Source organism: Schistocerca serialis, chromosome 3 (assembly GCF_023864345.2).
Source record: "Schistocerca serialis cubense isolate TAMUIC-IGC-003099 chromosome 3, iqSchSeri2.2, whole genome shotgun sequence".
NCBI lineage: Eukaryota > Metazoa > Arthropoda > Insecta > Orthoptera > Acrididae > Schistocerca > Schistocerca serialis.
Window position 1 is genome coordinate 938,199,143 of NC_064640.1, and position 12,822 is coordinate 938,211,964.

Here is a 12,822-nt window from a genome sequence, read left to right on the forward strand (position 1 = left end):
CTAACTGCAGTTCCATCCCTGACAAGTTTAAAAAATCCACACTACCCAGTCAAAAACAGGGATGTTGTTTTGTCAATACACTTCGAATTTCTCCCTTTTATACGAGTTATTTTCTAAGGCAGAAGAAATCGGACCATAGACACGTTTTCTCATCACTGAAGTATTGTTCCTTGTGAAAATCCTGTACAACACTATGGTATAGGGTATATTTCCTCTAAGTACTTTCTCACCAGGTAGAAAATACCTTTTCTTATCAGCTCAATATCTGCTACACCCTGCATCACAGGACTAGAGAGTTAAACTCATTTTTGGCTCATGGCGGAGTTCTTAGAGCATGCTATAACTCTGTCACAGGGTGACTCCTCACTTTCGAACTCACTTAAAATAAACAAATACGTCGTCACATACAAAGTGTCTCAAGGTAGCAGCACAGACAAGTTATAAATATCAGTTTTATACTGCATATAAATTCTGAAATATAGCTGATTTTATTAGGATGATTATCTATCTCTCTGCATAGGTGGGAGATTGAAATACTTTTAAAGATCTCGTCACAGCGAAAAAACACCTGATTACTGCTCCAACTCTCGAATCATATCCATGGTACTGTCACCATTTCTTCCAGCTGCCTGGCGGCATGTCATTGATATCAAATTAACAGACTAATTAATTAAGTTGGTCATGGGAGTCCCTTTGCATTGTGTGTAACTTTTCCCTGCATTTGGGTTACACTCGCCAGGTAACCGCTACAGACGCTCCCATGAAATCTCTGGAGGCTTTCCACAGGCTAGATAGTCACTTCCTTTACTATCGAAGTGGGTGGTAACCGTCGTCAGATAGCTGAAGACATCGAACGCTAACTGCGTTCTGTCTTTCGGTTGCCTTCTCATGCTGATGGAACTAAGTCACTCAAAATTCTGTTATACTGCTCCCGAACTAATCTTGCGAGACCTGTTGGTTTGTGTGAGCTGTAGGAAGTTTCACCCTCTTCTCCATCCCGCCATGCTTCCTCCATTGGGTCGCATGTGAAAGGCTGCCACTGCTACTACCGGCGTGCGAACCTTCGCATACGCGTCAGGGCTGTACAGCTCCCAGCCGACAACCCATTCCTCGCCATGCCCGGCACCTGTTAATGATTCGAGAGTCGCAAAATTTGTCCTGTCCTTCTCAGAAGGACTGGGCGCATAATGACACTGGGATAAATACCGGGGTGTTGAACAATATGCTTCCCTTCATCCCTCATGCAAACCGAAACGATCTGACATGTGTTTTCAAAATATCCCGGAAAGACTGACGCAGTGAGCAATAACAAAATATGTTTCTTGACCGCCACATCCAAAATGTGTTCGAGTCAGCTGAACTAGATTTCCCTCAGAATACAGCCCTATAAAAGAGTTCGTACTGGCTCGCGCCAACTTACTGGGCGGATGCTTAGAGAACACAAATGGGAATCCCAGGAGTAAATGTGATGTTCTTTTAAAGGAACACTATTAAGAACCTAAATTTGAAGCTGACTGCAGAAGGATTTTACTGTGGCCAACGCACATTTCGCATACAACCCACGAAGATTAGATACGAGAAATTAGCGCTTACATGGAGACATATGTATAGCATTTTTCTCCCTAGCTCTACTTGCAAGTGGAATAGGAAAGAAAACGACTAGTAGTGGTTCAGGGTACCTTCCGCCATGCACAGTACGATAGCTTGCGAGATATGCATATAGATGTAGATGTAAATTTGCAGGCTCACAAAACGGAAGAATGTTGTCTCTTCTTTATCAAGAAAACGGGAGACGGAACTTCTACTGCTGATTGTCTCTCGGTAAAAATCTTCGTATCAGCCCTTAATTTTCTCATTGCAGTCACTTCGAGAAATGTATGTGAGAGGTTGTAGCACATTTGCCCGCAATACTTTGAAGAAACGGTGCAGAGCTCACGTTTCATCTGATTATCGCTTAGCTGCCGTATTCTCACGAATTTTACAGTCTTCGATATGTAGCATTTGAATCCACATTATTTCCCTGCCAAGTTAGAGACACCTGCCAATTACCTCAAAATCCCATCACATTCCGACAGCACTGTTCCATTAGTTAGACGACCGTATTGTCCTCCGCCCATCACTGACTGGGTAGAGAGCTATCACAACAAGAAAATTAGCACACTAACGCACAGGAGGAAATTTGTAACCATGTAGAGTATACGAGTGCATGGAATGCTCAAAGAAATTCGGAAGAATAACACCTACAGTTTATCAATATCGAATGACTGCCTGTATATATCCCTCCTGTACATGACCTTATCTCCCTTATCGTATCCCTATGATTACCATGCTAGAAATACGACAGTGTAATGGTGTCCGAGTCTTTGTTAACAGCGCAGTCTCTCTCTCTCTCTCTCTCTCTCTCTCTCTCTCTCTCTCTCTCCTCGCCGTCGCCGTTTTTGTAACACACAACAAAGTAAAACTACCAATTGTAAAAACTTTGGTAACGTCACCTGTTAGATACAACCACATCTCTCTCCTCCGACGCATAGAAAACAAATACCGTCTGTGTGTAGACATCGAGCTTATTAAATGTACACATTTTGGTCCATTGGATCAGCTGGCCAGTCGCTTGCACAGATATGTGTAAAGTTTTGCGCCATACTGTAGGAGAGCTATTTATTACAAACTATCAATCATACCGACATTAACACGTTCCGATCAATTGACTCTCACAGAAAGTTGAATATCGCACTGTGTAAACTAAGCTGCTCCCTCAACACACAGAATGGTTGAAATAAAAGACAGAGGCGGTGCTTCTTACTGAGAAAACTGCGGAAGACATCGAAATATATGGAAAAAAGTTTGCGGCATTGTGGAGCGTTTCCACACAGCTATCCAAAGATAGCTACATTTAATCTTATCTTCCACAATGATGGGGAAGCAGATGTCTCGGTGCTCTGTTTTCAAAGAGATCCAGAGCATTGACTCCTCATATTGGTGGTGCATATTGCACCCAGGTATATGATCACTGTTTCAGTGTCCTAGGTGGCGGTCGTCATGGGCGCCAAATCTTTGGATACTGCGTCTTTCACTTTTATGGCTTACAGTGCACAACACATGTGGGACAAGGAGGTATTCCGTAGGGTATAAACCCATAGAGCACAGATAGTAGGCACAATCATTGTCAATCCCACAGGTGGAGGAGAGGACTGATTTTCATACACACAGGAGAGCATGGAAGTACTCTCATCACTCCACATTTTTTATCGCGTTCTCATCAGTTTTAAGTATTTTCCATCAATTGTCGTAATTTCACCGGGTTTTTCCTAATTTCATTGCATTTAACCCAATTACTCGAGGTCTAAACCACCGCTCTCAACGAGTTGTCACACCAACAAAAAGTCTATTCGTGTCGATCTCGTGATGCTACCAGCCAATGACATTGTAGCATGGTTCTCAATTTCTGTATCATTGCTGATCTAATCCATCCACTACTCTGGGAGGGTAATATACAAGTGGACATATTGCTAACCCTGTCACACTGTCTACATCACATGACACAAATACTGTTTCGTAGTGTAGGTAATAGACATCGGCAGAGAGGAGGTGCAAAACCTACGCTCCTTAAATATTTCGTTTAGATTTTATTGCGATTTGCCATCTCCCCCTATGTGGATTGGAGTCACCAAGTATTCTCACAATCGTAAGATAAAGTTAGAGATTCAGATATCCCAGCACTCTGTGTTCTATTTCGAAACGTGCTGCCCCTTCGTTGAACCTATCGGCTAAGGACGCTGAACAAACCTATAGATGGCTTCTCTCTATGCACCTCGTAACTCTTCCTCTGACTTGAACCAAACCTCTCTGCAATATTGCCTCGAGTTCCAGTACAGCACTCATGGTTACCGAATCGCGGTAGCGAAGTGGGGCCAAGGCAGTTTCAGATAAGTTTACAGTCTGACGATAATTTATGGATTTGTTGTTTTAGCTTGACGATGTCCACTATGGACAAATGGGAGTTACCGTTATTCTGAAGGAAGTTGGGTTATCCCGACTGAAACCTAGGTAAATTCTAGTTAAACTGTGCAACTGAGGCTGTTGATCATAAAAATTAAAATTAAAACCTCTTTTCAGTATATCTACATCAAAATCACAGTATTCATTAATTTCTTTCCTAATACTGAATATATAATTTTCATTAATTTTTTGACTACGCCATATGGCTTCATAGTATATTTGGTATCAGGAATACATACTATGTAACTTTCATTTTCTTGCATATTGAACAAATGTGGGAAGTCACCTTTCTTAATCTCTTTCAATCAAATGATTTTGAGAAACTAGTAATAGTTTCGTTTATAGAATTGCTGCTATATACAATTTTTAGTTCTAAGCGTTTTATGTTCAGTGATGTCAGTTTAATTCCTGTGTAAATGGTACACAGGAGTATTGTATTTTCGATAAAGTTTTTCAGAATGAATTCTGAATCATAACCTTTAGCACAATGAACTATAAATGTGTGATTCTGATTTGTATAAGTAGGATCACAGTCAAAGCTGTAAACTAGTATGAGATTTGGAATATGTATATCAGTTTCATCTTGCGCTTCATAAATATACCACATGTATCTCTCAGTATAACTACAAAAAATCTCATTGGTAGCCCCTTTTCGCAACATTTAAGCTGCTTATGAGTAACTATTTCTCGTATATCTACCACTAGAAAACATAATAATATTTGGTATTTTCCATTAATATAACAACTGCCTGTACTACAGTTTTGGCGTTCTTTGACTGTATATTCTTCACCAAACCTTCTTTTACAAATACCAATTCTTTGCATCCTGTGACGCATCACTGATGATTTTTATCTTTTACATCTAGATTAGTTTCTACGTTTTTCAGAGCCACATTTACGTCCTTCAGGTTTCAAAAAAATGTGCTTACACGTATCACTTATATAAACTGTATTACAAATGTGTTGGTGATTGTCTAAACATTCTTCATTGTAACATCAGAGTGATGCTACCACAGCTTGAAATGTGTAAGCAGTCCATAGTGGCTTGCATTCTACGTTTTCTATTTTAAAATTTTGTGACTAAAGCTGTATTGCTTGATATTTATTTTATACATGACTTTTTTCCTAATATTTTGTACTTACATTATAGGCCAGATTGAATGTTTTACTTCTGATGAAGGCACTTTTTGTAGTTGCCAAAACCTAGGTCAAAAGACTTCATTTTTGCGACCAAGGGCTGTTATTGCTTTAATTTTACGTTGTAAATGGTCGCTGACAATGCAGCTACGTTCAAAATTTTTTTTAATGTTTGTTCTTAAGTTTATGCTAATGTTGCACAAAGTCTTAAATTTGAGATATGTATTTATCTTCATCGGGTTTTCAAGTAATATCTACTGAAAAAATCCAAACTTTTCATTTCAACAATTACTACACATTTCTTTAAAATTATCACTGTTAAATAACCACAATTTATTAATGGTATATGTGATTTAAATTAGTGTCACCTTGTCTAAAGGTATGTAAAAAATAAGATTTTCTGTGATTAAGTGGTTTGGAATCTTGTAATATTTCTACACAAAATAAAAACAGTCTGTTTGTGTATATCTGCCTATAGTGAAATATTCTCTAACCGCATCCTTGTTTACGAGAATGAAGTCATCAAATCGTGTAAGCAAATTATTTTTACATTCATCTAATGGTATACTTTCTTAATCAATGTTACAGTTTTTCATTACTTTTACTTGTTTGATGGCGTTTTCAAAGATTATGAATGAGTGTTGTGGTGCCATTCTTTGAAGGACTGACATGATCACATTTCCCAAGGAAGCGAAAACCGTTGTGAAATCAATGGGAATCCATGAATACTCACTCGAGCTAGAGTAGGAAAGATTAAAAATTCGAAGATTCCTATATGTTTCTTTCAACCACAAACCATAGAGATCGCTAGAATGAGTGGAAAGAGAAACTTAGAGCTAGATATTATTAATTGCTATAATTCTGCATAAATTGATACACCTTATTTTATTTTTGATGAGTTTCCCACTGATCGAAAAAATAGTCAACTGATTGACTCTTCCCTCTTTGATTGTATAAAACTACAGAATATCTACATAAAGAATGGAAGAAATGAAGTTTTTTGTCTATATAGATCCATCAAACAATTACCTGAAATCATATGATGCTTTCCAAGATTTTAAACGAGTCACACAATTGAATGATGGTGTTAATGTAATATGTTAATATACCCTATTTTTTAATGAATGTCATATCTATTTCATAAATACGTCAAGAAGAATCAATGTATTGGTCACACAGAAAATGAGAATGAAGCTGTGTGCAACATTCAGTGACACGATTCCAAGTGAAACACTAGCCTATACAGAATTACCTTTTCCATGCCAAGCAGCATGGATGTGGAAAAGATTGATTATGAACCACACAACTTGTGCTTGTCTCACAAGTCGTCATGAATACAATGCATCAGGGCAATCAGATGAACTTGGTATTTCTTGACTTCCAGAAATCATTTAACTTTGTACGACACCCGTGTTTGTGATCAAAACTACGATTGTGTGGGGTATAAAATGTAATTTTTGACATGAGGATTTCTTGGTAAGGAGGATGCAGCATGTAAACTTGGATGGAAAACAGTCAACGGAAGCTGGAACAGCTTCGGGATTACTCTAGGAAACTGTGTTAGGACCCTTGTCTGTCATGTAGTATAGTGATTAAATGGCAGATAACTTCAATAATTCTGAGACCTTTCCACTCATATTGTGATTCTACTACCTGTCTGATGACAGCTCTAATTTCGATAGTGTGTCTCTCGAATTCACTCTGTGAAAATATTTTAAAAAAATTATTTTTCCTATTAAAGTTTATAATCTTTAAATGGACAGTACCAACAGCTAAAGCAGTGTAGTACTGGTATGGATAAAAGGAATACTGAATTTTATAAATATATGTATCGAAAATCTGGATATCGTAATATATGTAAAGGATGTAGAAAAGAATATAAAAAAATTGATGTTACTTGCGAATGTGGTAGAAGAATAGTCAAGTGTCATCTCAAAAATCATTTATAAGCAACAGTTCATATAAATCTTATGATTGCTCAAGAAGAAAGAATTAGAAAATTTTAGGTAATGAATAAAACATATAAAAACCGTTCTTGTTTTCTTACATTCACTTTTTATAATAAAATTCACTAGACTAGTGAGCCAGTAAAATTTTAACATAAAATTATCCTTCATGAAAATTAATTTTTTTGCTATGTGCACCTTTTATAAAAAAACATTAAATTTATTACAATGATATGAACACCCCTAGCCGCTTACAGGCGTTGACATACGTCAACGGGGACAGATGAAAATGTGTGCCCCACCGGGCCTCGAACCCGCGATCTCCTGCTTACATGGCAGACGCTCTATCTATCTGAGCCACCGAAGACACTAAGGATAGCGCAACTGCAGGGATTTACCCCTGTCACGCCTCGTGCGAAAGCCACATTATCAACGTATTGTCCCGCACTACATTCGTAGTGCCCCCGCCCATTATACTCATTACTCGCGGCGCGTTGCCGATTCCCGTAAGAGTTCGGGCACCGTTTATGCATTCACACAGAAGAAGAAGATGGTCAAGAGGCCGGTGAGCCTTAACTATATATATATACTAACATGGTATCTGTTCTTTCGGACAGATACCATGTTAGTATATATTAAATTTATTTTCTTACAGTCACCTTTTGTGAGAAAAAAATCATTTTTTTATACTAAGTGAATGTGATAAAAAAAGATATTAGTTTTTCTTAATTTTCTAAGTAATTTATTATAAAATACACGTTTTCTTGTGAAAATAAGTGAGTTAGAGCTAAAAAATTGTACTATAGTATATAATTGGAGTAGGTTCTGGGTAAGTTTTTGAGAGTTAGAGAACAAGCGGGTGAAACGAGCGAGTGAGCTAGCTTCCGAAAACTCAGCCAGAACCTATACTAATTATCTAGGCAGTAAGGCTTACGATACTATTAGGAGCCACAGTATTCACGTGTAACTGCATCAGTGGGGTATCCGTGGTCACCTCCCAATCTTCAAATGGTCTTTCTTGCTCCAGTGATTTTTAGGCCCAGAGTTGGTGGTGTGCTGTCAGGTAGTTTTGAGTGGGAGAATGGTTGTCTCTTAGGGCAGTGTTTTAAATGTTGACCTCTTTGCTGTAGCCATAAACTGTACAATGATCGTTAGTTGTGGACGATTTTCTTGTTTTCTCTTCCTCCTCTAGTGTTGCAACGGCAACTGTTCAGTTCCAGCTTGCTGTGTGGCGATTAGAGAAGTGGCCTGCTAAGACAAGCTTTCAGTGTTCATTTTAATCGTTTTCGTTGTATTTTTATTTTATTTGTCTTGCTTGTGAGGGATACCATTCTACATTTTCAAAACTCAATGTGGTTTTTTGGCCTTATTTTTACTCCAAACTGTAGGTGGTGACCACACCTGAGAGGCCAGAAAACCAGAACCCAGAAAGCAGTGAATATATTGCGGAGAGAACACGTCACGTCTGCTCCAGTATTATAGGGCTTTCGTGCGTTCACGGACAGACTACGTTTGCACAATATACTGTCCAGTGAAGCCTTCCTATCTAAATATTATTGAAGCTATCTAAAACGACGGAATTAGGCTGGTGCTTACAGGACTAACCCAATACCACGTCTCTGTGCTGAGGCTGGGGAGTCACCATTCACCATCCTAGGACAGCTCCTGATGGTGCGTCAGGCAAGTCAGTTCCTCACAGCTCCGAATTCAATTACATACCATAGTGTTGCTCGTTCACCTCTGGAACGTCTTTTCTCCAATCTTCCACAAGCAAAAAGGCGTTTTGGTGTCTACGTGCAGCATATGATGGAATGACTTGATATGAAGCGTGTAAAACCCTAACAACTGCCTGCCTCCATGGTTACCACAGAGTCCCTGAGTAATTTTAGATTTGGTGCAATACAGGAGAGGTTGCATCCCAGCATCTGTTTTTAATACTTTATTTTATGACATTTTAGCTGAGCGTCTCTAGTCTAGAGCTACATTTACAGATGAGTCGAAAGAAGGGGAATCCGTTGGTTGATCTGTTGTTTTCCCTGATAATGTCTTCAAGGTCCCACTGCCTTGAAACTTTCCTACCTTCGATGCAGAATTATGTGCAGTCTTGCGGACCCTTTAGCAGAGATGATGTGCTTCAGCTGCTAAATTCCTTCTCTGTTTTGATTCCCTAAGTTCCATTCACTCTCTAGAATGCTTGCACCCAGCAGATAAAGTACTCTAGACTATCCAGGGTACTCTCCTCGAACTACAGCGGCTGGGGAAGGAGGTGTCTCTCTGATGGCTACCAGTGCACATGGATATTGTGGAGGATGAAAGAGCAGATGCAGCCGCCAAACAGGTGTGTCTTGATCCTCAGTTCTTTTAGAGTGGCATCCCCCTGCATGCTATCTCCTCACTGTTGAGGTACAGCATCAGGCGTCAATGGGGAGATGAGTGACTGGAAGTGACAGATAATAAGTTGCATCCAGTAAAGCCCAGGACGCCGCTGTGGCGTAAAACCTACCAGCCATAAAGATGGGATGAGGTCCACCTTACTCCTCTTGACACAGGCCGTAGTCCTCCGACGCTTATCTCCTTGCTCCAGCACAATGACGGCCCAATGAGTGGTGCTTCTGGCTTATAGATTACTGTGCGACGTATTTTACTAGAGTGTGGTTTTTTTCGGAGCAGAGGGCAGCATCAGATTTGCTGGGAGATCTGCTCTCTATTACAAGTGACACTGAAACGGATGTTGGTAGAGTTTTAAGATTTTGGATCTGTCTAACGTGGTTCCGCAACTTTTAGGGAGATGTTTTTAATGTGTTCACATGGTGACTAACTTATCCATGTTTTTTGTAAGTGGTCAGTCAGTAACACTTCCCTGAGTTTTGTTTTAGCTCTTCTATGATTTTACTTGTGTTGTAATCCCATTTATAGCACCGTCCACCCTTCTCTGTTGTATCGACGCCTGTGAGATAGAGCCATTGTTTTATTCAAGGTGATTGAGGTGGGAATGAGCGAATCATTGTCTTTCTAGGTTTCCTCTTCACCGTGTGGCAACATTTTTAGTCAATTTATCTAAATTTGTTTCTTTTAATACACTCCTGGAAATGGAAAAAAGAACACATTGACACCGGTGTGTCAGACCCACCATACTTGCTCCGGACACTGCGAGAGGGCTGTACAAGCAATGATCACACGCACGGCACAGCGGACACACCAGGAAACGCGGTGTTGGCCGTCGAATGGCGCTAGCTGCGCAGCATTTGTGCACCGCCGCCGTCAGTGTCAGCCAGTTTGCCGTGGAATACGGAGCTCCATTGCAGTCTTTAACACTGGTAGCATGCCGCGACAGCGTGGACGTGAACCGTATGTGCAGTTGACGGACTTTGAGCGAGGGCGTATAGTGGGCATGCGGGAGGCCGGGTGGACGTACCGCCGAATTGCTCAACACGTGGGGCGTGAGGTCTCCACAGTACATCGATGTTGTCGCCAGTGATCGGCGGAAGGTGCACGTGCCCGTCGACCTGGGACCGGACCGCAGCGACGCACGGATGCACGCCAAGACCGTAGGATCCTACGCAGTACCGTAGGGGACCGCACCGCCACTTCCCAGCAAATTAGGGACACTGTTGCTCCTGGGGTATCGGCGAGGACCATTCGCAACCGTCTCCATGAAGCTGGGCTACGGTCCCGCACACCGTTAGGCCGTCTTCCGCTCACGCCCCAACATCGTGCAGCCCGCCTCCAGTGGTGTCGCGACAGGCGTGAATGGAGGGACGAATGGAGACGTGTCGTCTTCAGCGATGAGAGTCGCTTCTGCCTTGGTGCCAATGATGGTCGTATGCGTGTTTGGCGCCGTGCAGGTGAGCGCCACAATCAGGACTGCATACGACCGAGGCACACAGGGCCAACACCCGGCATCATGGTGTGGGGAGCGATCTCCTACACTGGCCGTACACCACTGGTGATCGTCGAGGGGACACTGAATAGGGCACGGTACATCCAAACCGTCATCGAACCCATCGTTCTACCATTCCTAGACCGGCAAGGGAACTTGCTGTTCCAACAGGACAATGCACGTCCGCATGTATCCCGTGCCACCCAACGTGCTCTAGAAGGTGTAAGTCAACTACCCTGGCCAGCAAGATCTCCGGATCTGTCCCCCATTGAGCATGTTTGGGACTGGATGAAGCGTCGTCTCACGCGGTCTGCACGTCCAGCACGAACGCTGGTCCAACTGAGGCGCCAGGTGGAAATGGCATGGCAAGCCGTTCCACAGGACTACATCCAGCATCTCTACGATCGTCTCCATGGGAGAATAGCAGCCTGCATTGCTGCGAAAGATGGATATACACTGTACTAGTGCCGACATTGTGCATGCTCTGTTGCCTGTGTCTATGTGCCTGTGGTTCTGTCAGTGTGATCATGTGATGTATCTGACCCCAGGAATGTGTTAATAAAGTTTCCCCTTCCTGGGACAATGAATTCACGGTGTTCTTAATTCAATTTCCAGGAGTGTATATGTAAGAGCGCTCATATCGATTTGGTTGTGTGCCCATAACCACCAAACACACACACGCAAAACACACACACACACACACACACACACACACACACACACACACATTCTGATTCCTCTCCTCAAACCAGTAGGTACCAGAGCGCCGCCTTAACGTGCGGTGTAGGAAACATCGTGGAGTAAATGGTTAACCGTCGCCTGGTATGGTTGTTAGAAATAAGGCAACTCCTTAGCCGCTTTCAATGTGGATTCTGGGACTTTCGGTCCACTGTCGACAACCTGACCCTACTAGAGGCGGCTATCCCACAGGCTTTCATATGTAAACATTACTGTCTTGGCATGTTCTTTGATGTTAGTAAGGCGTGCGACACTACTTACAAACAAAATATTCTCGTGTAAGTCCGTCAATGTGGCTTTCGCAGCCACCTCCACATCTTCATACAGTCCTTTCTGTCTAAACACTTTTTTAGATCTTGAGTTGGTGACATGCAGTCGTATCGTTTTGAAGAGGAGAGTGGTGTTCGTCAGGGTAGTGTTTTAACTCTTTTTAGGTTTGTGGTCAATTTTTCGACCACATCACGTAGGGTGCATGTTCTCATTGATTTACGTTGCGATTTAGTCCTTATGACTCCAGCACATCAGTGAGAACGTTTTTTGGTTGGAAAAGTAGCCACAATGTAGTTCGCGAAATTTTCAACAGATGGCAGGGCCACATTGTTATTGTGGTAAAAAAATCGACCACAGAATGTTTTCGACTGCGTCAGAGGCATTTATCGCCTTTGTTACTTTACAGGCAAGCGGATTGTGGTTGTTACATAAATTTTACCCATTGTAGTCGTCCTCTGAAGTTTTATCTTTGTAAAAGTGTCAATAGTGTCTCTTAAGTCAGTGGTCTTCAAATAAACGATTTGCAATTACACTGTTCAGGAAGCCCTTCATTACCGCTATTCTGCCGAAATACAGGGCAGTCTGTTTTTGTAAACTGCGACCCAGGAAGGTATAGTCATCATTATTATACATGCTTTTTGTTAAGTGAAATGTTGAAAGAACGTCACAGGACTTCACATACAGCCAATAACTTTTCTGCTGAGATGTTACTTTCAAGTTGTATGCACATTTGGCATGCCGCAGTACAGAGGTGGACATCCTACATTTTCTTCTGTTTGACGTCAAGACGATTTGCTTTGAAGTAATTATTTACTCAGTATCTATTGTTGCTGCTTGTACTATGTACTGTAT

The 12,822-nt window shown here is 41.5% G+C and overlaps 1 pseudogene; it reads left to right on the plus strand.

Annotated features, from left to right (window-relative positions):
• Nucleotides 1-218: 218 nt before the first annotated feature.
• LOC126472239 (U2 spliceosomal RNA) lies at nucleotides 219-389 on the plus strand (annotated as a pseudogene).
• Nucleotides 390-12,822: the final 12,433 nt, after the last annotated feature.